At 41.7% G+C, this 9,553-nt stretch overlaps 1 long non-coding RNA gene across 1 annotated transcript in view; it reads right to left on the bottom strand.

Annotated features, from left to right (window-relative positions):
• The window catches only part of LOC114638404, a 45,286-nt gene that overhangs the window by 6,210 nt on the left and 29,523 nt on the right, over nt 1-9,553 (bottom strand). Inside the window, exon 4 of the long non-coding RNA XR_003713882.1 lies at nt 8,223-8,327. This is a non-coding gene — a long non-coding RNA (uncharacterized LOC114638404). The remainder of the gene's footprint in view (nt 1-8,222; nt 8,328-9,553) is intronic.

Below are 9,553 nucleotides of genomic sequence, written 5' to 3'. Positions count from 1 at the left end.
AGGAGGAGAAGGAGGAGAAGAAGAAGAAGAAGAAGAAGAAGAAGAAGAAGAAGAAGAAGAAGAAGAAGAAGAAGACTTGAAGTTGAGTGGGGTGGACAGATGTGGGAGGAGTTTGACAGAAAAGTATGGGACAAATATGATCAAAATATATTGTACGTATATATGAAATTCTCAAAGAATTAATTAAAAAGCAACAACTGGAGACTATGTACAAAGCACTTACTTCTGCAATGTATATATTGTATACAATGTATACAATATAGAGAGTCTAGGAGACAACACAGCAACAGTTAGTAAAATCTAACTCTTCCCCATACCAACTCCAGCAACCAGAATGGAATCTACAGTTATAAGGAGGTAGCATTGCATTACAAAGCCTCTTGTGCATACAGGCAAAAGCCCACCACCAGCTGGGGGTCAAAGGGATACTTCCCGCTTAATATAGTGTTTCACTGTACTGTTACCTAATAGCCAATAGCTCTCCAGTCTGCTGGGTGTTCGCACCTCCACTCCAGGCACCTGGCTGAACACTCTGAAACAGGTTATTGTTTTAACCTGAGAAGGCAGCACCTGTAGGTCTGTATTTAGACTACACCTTGTGTTTCCAAAAGGTAAATGCAAGGAACATAATCAAAATTGTTCCTAACACTACTGTTTTTACAACAACAATCTATAAATATACGGAAGAACGCAATATACCTGTGAAATAAACAAGGGATGACTACAGCGAGCTAACTCAAGCAGATCTGGAGTTTAGAAGCTTGCCTTTCAATTGCTGCATTTTTAGATATGAAACATTATGAAAAACACAGACATTATTCATCAGAGTGATTGTCCTGTGCACTTGTATACCTTATATAATTTTTTCTGGGCTTTTTACTTCAAGAAAATCACTAGCTAATGACATTTCAGACTTTGGAAATTTTTCCCGATAGCACACTGGAGTTCCCTTGGGGAGAGAACTGTGAGTACATAAATTTTTTTCCAAGATCATTAACAGATATTACAAACCAATTCAAACTGAGCATTTTCTTTGCAAATTACCTTTAACTTTTAAAGCCATTGAAGAAAGAAGAAGAGGCGGGGGGAAAAAGACAGTGAGTGATTTAATTTACTTAACCTGTCTACAATTTTCAGCTTTGTGCTTCATCGGTGAAGCTTTTCTAACCAAAAAAAAAAAAGAAAAGAAAAGAAAAAACATACATATATCTCTAACTATCTCTAATAGATATATTTTTCTAAATTACCACATCAGATGAGTGATATTTCCAGAGAGTAACATTGTTGGGAGGGCAGGGGGTTGTTTTGTTTTTCATTTGCCATGGAACTTGCCACGGAATCAGGAATATTTATCCTATTCATATGTTTAAGGTAAAAAAATGAAGCTCAACATTGTCTTTCTGAGGTTTAATTAGGTCTCTTCAGTAATTAGCAGGCTTATCCTCTCCTGAGTGTGCGCATGGTGATGCTTTGGTTGTCCGTGTATCGTGTGCCTTACAGAGGGGAAGGAAGAATTCTTTTATCTCATGATCAAATCCTAGTTTCCAGGCTAAAAAGCTAATATTTGGGTGAACAGTCCCTCGTACCAAGATTACATCAGGTCTGATTCTTATTTGCATGTTTTCCATTCAAAGAACCCCTGTGGACTTCAAGGGGAGTCTCCTATAAGGATCAGCTATGTGGGAGTTCTGACAGGTTCCAGAGCAGAAACTACACCATGCACTGCTCAGGCTGGAGACCTAAACCACTACACAAAACTGAAGGATCTCCCCTGCCTTTGCTATCCCATGCTACACATGGAAATGTCCTTAGGCCTGCTAACCACTGTGCTGGCTTCTCTGGCTGCTACATATAAATATTTGAGGAGTGATGCTTCATTTATAAGGACATGCATTAATAAGAATATTCTTTGCATTTGTTGCTGAATGAAGATTTTTTAAAGCTCAATTTTTTTGAGGTGCTATGAGTTTCTTTTTCTCATTTTTAATATGAAAAGACAACTCAAATTAAAGAGAGGAATTTCATATCCCTCTGAATGTCCTGTTAACAGCAAGTAGGTAGGACATTACCTGAAGAACATTCTACTTGGAGAAGGAGTAAGCCTGTTATCAAGAGTAAAGAGGCCTTGGGTTGAGGACCAGGCATTGTTTTGATATCAGGCATGATAATTATTCTGTTTAACCCTCCATTATATACAGGGTAGATGATATCAACTCCATGTGAAACATGGGTTTAAGAGAACTCTCCTCCAAAGTCCTAGGGCAGGAAGTGAAGAGAGAGGAACACACTCTTCCCAGTACCACAACCAACACGTGTCTGGCTGGCTCAGTCTCACAGGTGATTTCAAATGCCAAGCGTTCATAGAGTAGCGTTCTGACAGAGAAGCAGACCCTTGGACTGTGATCTTCTAATTTGAGCTCAGACAAAGGGTATTACACACTACACGTGGATGATCAAACTGAAAAAATTGGTTACCCCAGAGGCTTCTCTAACCTGCCAGGAAAAACAGACATAGTTGGAGATCTACACTAGATAGTCTGCATGGCATCTATGTGTCACAAAATACACTCTTCAGAACTTCAGAAGTGATTCTTGGGACCACAGCAGTTACTATGACAAAAGGCACAAGGTATTAAAGGTTCCAAGATGATGGTTCTTTATGGTAACTCAATCCAAAATCATCACAGCTTCAAACTTGTGTTGGAATAGAGGGTGGGGTAAAACCCCCCATATATCCACTTGGCCTGTGCCCCAACATTAGAACTTTGGAGTCCTGATAAAGTCTGCTGTGGATATGCAGGCCATAGAGGAAAATTAAAAAGTAACCTCCTGTCTGTCCAGTAAGCATACATCACCATAGGCTGGCTGCCTCCCAGTGGTAATGGGAGATGTCATAGTTATTCATACATGCCTTTCTGTTCACTACAGACTTTCTCACAGCCAAGTCCTCTGAAGCCAATGGAAGAGGCCCAAACAGTTCCTAGTGTGGCCACTGGAAGCCTTTCCCCAGGACTCAGCTCTGACAGAGCTTACCAGAACTGAGACATGAGGTTCAGAAGTGCTTGTGGTCATGTGTCCTGCCTGAGTCTTTCATATGTCAATGAACAGCCTGAAGAAATGTGAATACTTACACAGGCTACTATGCTGGGTGGTGAGACAGACATGAGACAGGTCCCATTTGTGAAAATACTTCATTAAGGGCCGTACAGGGAAACCTTACCCAGGCACCTTCAGCTACAGGGCAAAACACTACACTGTTCTCATAACCATGCTTGGGTCTAACCATGAGAATGATCCAAATGCAGGGATCTCTCTGTCAGCAGATGTTCCAGTTGAAGTTTGGAAATAAAGCACAACTGGACTCCTAAGCACACCTTTGTTTCCTGAATGAAACTCAAACTCTTGAGCTTGGGCGGAAACCATTTTAGAACCCTATCTGAGAACCTTTCCATGTGACATCCAGAGTCAACACACATCCCACCCATTCCTGGATCTTCCTGTATCCTGATAGCCCCTCCTCTCCAATCCTGACCCAGAAAGGTCTACTGTGGTTTCTAGATGTGGGTTTTCCCAAGCACACCCCAAGGGATTTCCTTCAGGGCTGTCTCTGGCATGAATGAAGATGCTGTCTCTGTTGGTCCCTTGTGAACCATCCATTTCCTTCATTCAGGAGAAGAGCAGTCATCACTGCACTGTTCCTTGTTGGTCTTTAGGAAATGAGTCGTGCCTTACCTGAGTAATGAATGCTATCATCCCAGCTATTGCGGATGCTGAAGCAAAAGGATTGTCAGTCCCTGCCTAGGTAACAAAGCAAGACCTTATCTCTAACTTTTAAAAACCCTAGCAGGTTGCCTGCTGAAGACATACAACTTCCCAGGTCATCGAATGTCCCCATGCTATCTGTGTGAGGCGGCTGTGAGCTCGACATTCTGTGGAGCCAGGTGTGACTCTCATGTTGTTCATGGGACTCTATTCCTAGTGATGGGTTGTGTGACAGCCCAGAACTTCGCTCCATTACCTGATTTCCACTTGTGATGGGAGCCAACTTAAATTCTTTTTACTCTTTAATTTTTCCCCCTTTATTTTCAGATTAGGAAAGTACTACAGATTGTTACAATGCTCTAAACGGTGAATAAAAGCAAAGGTAAACATGTCTCCCTGCCCGACCACATACATCATCTTGCTCTTGCGATCACCATGTATATGACAGTACATGTCTGCATTGAGGTATAGTTCACACATAGCAGATAGGTAACACCTTGTAGGTCATTTCATATGAATAAGGTCATGATGGTCATGATGTGAATGCATAACTGTATCTTTAATAGCCATCTAGTTTACATTTCTTTCTCAGGTATGTTACTCTAAGCACTTTCTAGAAAACAAGGGTGTGCTTTGGCCAGAGGACCATGCTTGTCTTCAGTGACCTCTATTTCCTGTTACGACTTCTGCTGCTGCTGCTGCTGCTGCTGAAGATGATGGTGATGGTGATGGTGATAATAAGATGATGATGGTGTTATTGTGGGGTTTAATATGATGTTCGTTTGTGTGCTGAGGTGAAACACAGGGCCTCATTCCTGCTAAGCACTCTTTATCACTGCACTCCACCCCAACCCCATGTTTCTGCTCATGAACACTCCTACTGCCCTTATCATGTTGGGATTGACTAGATATTGACAGATGGCACACTGTTTCTTCCTCCCTCCTTCCCTCCCTCCCTCTCTTCCTTCATTCTTTCTTCTTACTTTCTTTCTTTCATTCTCACTTGGTTCTAAGGGATAGCCTGCCTTGTATACCTCCTAGCCTCTTAGCTTCCTGTCTTTATGTTCATCCCTTCCTGTTGGATCTATTGTCCAGTTGCAGTCCCAGCGTTGTCTCTAACCTTACCTCTTTCCCTCAACATTCCCAAAGTTATCAACCCTTCCACGATGGACCCTTTCCCATTCCTCCTTACGTCTTTCTCCATCTATTGTCCGGCAAAGGGTATCTTTCTCCTCCTCTCAGTGGGTATCTTCTGTTCTCATCCTACCAGATCACACATTTGAACTCCATCCTTGTGCTCTGCTCTGTAGGTTTCAAACAGAACTCATCCTTATAGTAGCATATAAGATGGAGGCTATGCACACCCACTGCATGCAATCCGTTCTGCTAGATGGGAGGGCACTGTTGCTAGAAAAAATATTTAATTGTTTTTTAAGCCAGATGTGGTACTATAGATTTGGGGCACCAGCATTTAGGGAAACAGAGGATAAGGTGAGAGAATCTCCTGAGTACAACAGTCTAGGAACTCAGTGACATGCTCAGCAGTACAGTGAGTGACTCCTCATCTCAAAGACTTAGGGAAGCCACTCAACAAAAGCCCTCTGGGAACTATTAGTGAGGGCAGGAAGTGTCTTGAAATCCAGAGGACAGCAATGCATTCAGCCACAATGGGGGTGAGCCTTAGCCTTGGAAAAGTACCTAAAAGATGATGCCTGAGGTGGGATTGGAACTGAAAATGGAAAGAATGCATAAACGAGAGCCACTTACTCATGGCAGTCTAGACATAAATGGTGAGGGACACCTGACTGGGAGACAGACCATCCTATGGGTGCCATGAGTGCATATATTAAATGAAAAACATGGTGATCCATCTTTTGTATAACTTACCAGTAGGCAACTCAGCCTGTTCCCCTAAACATCCTTCTGAGCATACAGTTTAAATAACCCCCCAACCTCCTAGCTCTAGATAACTCTCCCCTCCAACACACATCAGTCAAACACCCAGGAAATAAGACACCTGGCACAATCTTCAAGAAGTCCTTGCAGCCTCTGGGGCACCATTTTGTTGCTCTAAATAATCACTGACATGTTCCAAATTAATTTAATGCATCTGCTAGGATTATTTTGCCCACAAACCACACAAAAATCATGTGGATTTCTACCCAGAAGGCCACTTGTCCACTCAGAGACCAGGCTAGGGGTTCAGAAGGGAGACGAGAGTGAGGTGAATTTGTCTTCTGGGAACTGAACCTGTGACCTCATTAGCACAGGGTTCTAATCAACTGAGCCACCAGGCACATTCCCTACTGAAGGCACCATGGCAGTAATTTGCTACATGTTAATTCTAAGATTAACTACAGATGAGGAGCATTCCTAGGGGGGCAAAATGAGAGATTTGTTAATTCTTGGGGAAAGATTTAGGTCATCAGTTTTTGAACTCTTTAATTTTAAAATATAATTCTATAATCTTGAAATGATGCCCACCATTCTATACCTTCATGATTTTTTAATCGTTGTCTACACCACAAGAACAAAGCAAATGGTGTCACCCCTGCAACTGCAAAATACTGCCCAAGTTCTTGTTTATGGTTTCCTCTGTTTCAAGCATAACGCAGAAGGAACAGGATCCTTGCTGATTTGATCTGCACCTCGTCACTGTCACCAAAATACTAAGTCCTGAAGAGACAATCCTCCCTCCCACAAAAAAAGGGAAGAACAATATTACAGACCTGTCCCAAGACTGGAGAAGCTTAACCTACTCCTCTCTCTTCCTTCTCTCCTAACCAGCCTTGAAAAGCTAGTATTAAAAACAGTAAATTGGTATGGAATATTGTTTTGACACTGACTTGGTATCCTGTACTCAAATTCCTATGAATATTCTGCCTGCTTCCCAACTCTGGAACAATTTCCGCTCTGAGGCTACATTAAACATTCAAGCCATTTCAACTTTAGCTGCTCCCACCCTTACTGTGACTTTGAACTTGATATGGCTTTGGAAGAAGCCAGAGCAACTGTTTAAAAACATTAATAAAGATGGGCTCTAGCCTAGACTTTGTAATTTTGTAGCAGGACCTCTGTGAAGGCATCGTGGGAATGGCCGTTGGAGTGTGTCCACACTAGCGTTTCTATGGGAAGCTAGCTGGAAACCCCACTGTTCTCTGGAGCGATATTCATCATGGAGAAACTCAAGCCTCTTACTTACACATTGGCTCTTCTGTCCTAGGAACTTAAAGCAATGATTTAACAACCCTGGCCTGACTGAGTAAGCAATTCAATAGTAGAGCAAGCCCTGGGTTCAAGTATCTACGTAAAAACACCTTTACATGCATACCAAGGCTACTGTCAGTTGTGACAGATGCCTCCCACATTTGTTAACTCCAAGCCTGGCATTGTTAGAGCATCCTGGGTTTGGTGTTCACCATTAGAGGTTCATAGGAAAGTTAAGTCTCCTGTGTCAGCTGTCAATTTTGTTATCGGTAAAAATGATGGCAGCTATGATTACAACATAGGGCTGCTGTGCACCAGAAATACACATAAAATTATTATTAATATTATTATTATTATTATTATTATTAAAATTTAGTTTTATTTATTTGAGCATACTGTAGCTGTCTGCAGACACACCAGAAGAGGGCATTAGATCTCATCACAGATGGTTGTGAGGGACCATGTGGTTGCTGGGAATTGAACTCAGGACCTCTGGAAGAGCAGTCAGTGCTCTTATCCCCTGAGCCAGCTCTCCAGTCCCACATAAAATCATTTAGCTCAAGACTGAAACAGTACTGAGGAACTCACTCAACTGTAAGTTAGGGCCAAGGATGTAGTTACATCAAAGCACTCATCTGGTTTGTGTGAGACCCTGTGTTTGATCTCAGAACCACGAAAACCAAGAAGTAAACGGCAACATCGTATCTCCTATCTGCCTCACTTGAGCAAAGAATCCCCATTTGGGTATAATCTGTTGCATTTCAAATATCCTAGGCTTTATAAAGCCACAACAACAAAAGTTAAATATATACTCCATTCTACATCCACAAGGAAATACTAACGATTAAACTGAACACAACCCAGCTTAAATAGCATGCTCTGATTCACATAGCTAAGAAGCAGAAGCCTAAAATGAAAATAGCTAGCCCTGATTTCCAAATTAATACCTATAAAAATGTTTCCTTATGAAATACATTCTAAAACGGCACTGTGAAACTTTCCAAATTAGCGTGACCAGAATAGATGGATGATCTCTCTGTCAACAATATACCCAATTCTTAACCAACCTAACGGTTTGAAGGTATTTCAAAAATGTATAAAAATATTACCTGCCTATTCAGATAATTCAAGCTCAGTACGTTTTTATCTGAAAATACAATCTAAGACAGCCTCATTTTATAGTCAAGAAACTCTCAGTTTTAAACAACTCGAGTTCAAGCTGACAGTCAAAAACTAAATAAACAGAAACTAACCTGCTGGGTAGTATCCGTCTTACAGTCCTGGGCACAGTCTCCATAATCTGCAGGGGGATGGCTGGTTCCGTAAAATAAATAGTTTTCATTTCCTCTCTATATTTCCTGAAACCATCATTGGTAGCTCACTTTGAGGGCTTGGTAAGCGCCCTCCCATCTTGCTTAGAAGACGGTGTTTTCTTTTTATTTTGTAACAAAATGGAGGAAAGCCAGTAGTTGCCCAATGTTTTAAAGTGCTGAGTCTTAATTACTTCCCATTCTCTTTCACCGGCAAGGTAGTGTTCTTAATAGATTCTAGCCTTTAAATACTGCTTATCATTTTCCGATATTTGTTTCTTTTTATACATTGATACTGTGAGGTGAAGGATGAGAGACGGGGAGAGTTCTGATTAATTGGACCATGAAGAAGCAAACATTCAGAGATCAAATCCCCAAGAGAAAAAAACAAATAAAATGTATTATGTGAGGTGGAAACATGGGATTCTTCACAAACATTCAACATGATTGGTAATTTAATAACACTGTTATCTTATTAATATTTGAAAAGGGGAAGGGTATAACTCTTAGGCATTAGCCTTCAGCCAGAATCTTTCTACTTGGTACCATCCCCTAAGTGAGCCAGGATGTTTTTAGGTACCAAAGCATGAGAGTCTTGCAATAAGGTTTTAACAGCCATAAGGGGTCTGGGCTGGAGAGATAGTTCAGTGGTTAAGAGTGCTGACTGTTCTTCCAGAGGTCCCAGTTCAATTCCCAGCAACCACATGGTGGCTCACAACCATCTGCAATGGGATCTGATGCCCTCTTCTGGTGTGTCTGAAGACAGTGACAGTGTACTCACATATATAAAATGAAGTAAGTAAATCTTTAAAAAAAAAAAAACATAAGGGTCACAGGCAGATGCTGAAGGTGTGTCACTGTCCTTACCTCAACCGGAGTCACAGATGAACATTGATCTCTGGGGCTAGGTAGGGAATCGGCCACCTTCAACCAACAGCACAGAAAATCTACAGCCTCACTGAAGTATGAGCAAGAGAGTCATACAAAGTGCTGTAGTGAAGCCAAATGTGGTAGTGCATGCCTATGACGCCAAGTAGTTAGGAGTCTGATGCAAGAGTGCTGCATGAGCCCAAGAGTTCAAGGCATCAGAGCAGCACACTGCTGCAAAGATACTAACCCTCTCTATGGATATTTAGGCAACCAAGTGTCATTTTGAGCCTCGGCTTCTTTCTTTAATGTAGGAGAGATGGTGGTGGTGGTGATACATATTGGAAGTAGTAGTGGTGATGGTGATAGTGGTGGTGATGGTGGTGGTGGTGGTGGTGGTGGTGGTG

This window comes from Grammomys surdaster, unplaced genomic scaffold, assembly GCF_004785775.1.
Source record: "Grammomys surdaster isolate TR1022 unplaced genomic scaffold, NIH_TR_1.0 125600, whole genome shotgun sequence".
Lineage (NCBI taxonomy): Eukaryota > Metazoa > Chordata > Mammalia > Rodentia > Muridae > Grammomys > Grammomys surdaster.
Note: the sequence above shows the minus strand (reverse complement) of the source record. Positions and strands in the feature narration are given on the sequence as shown.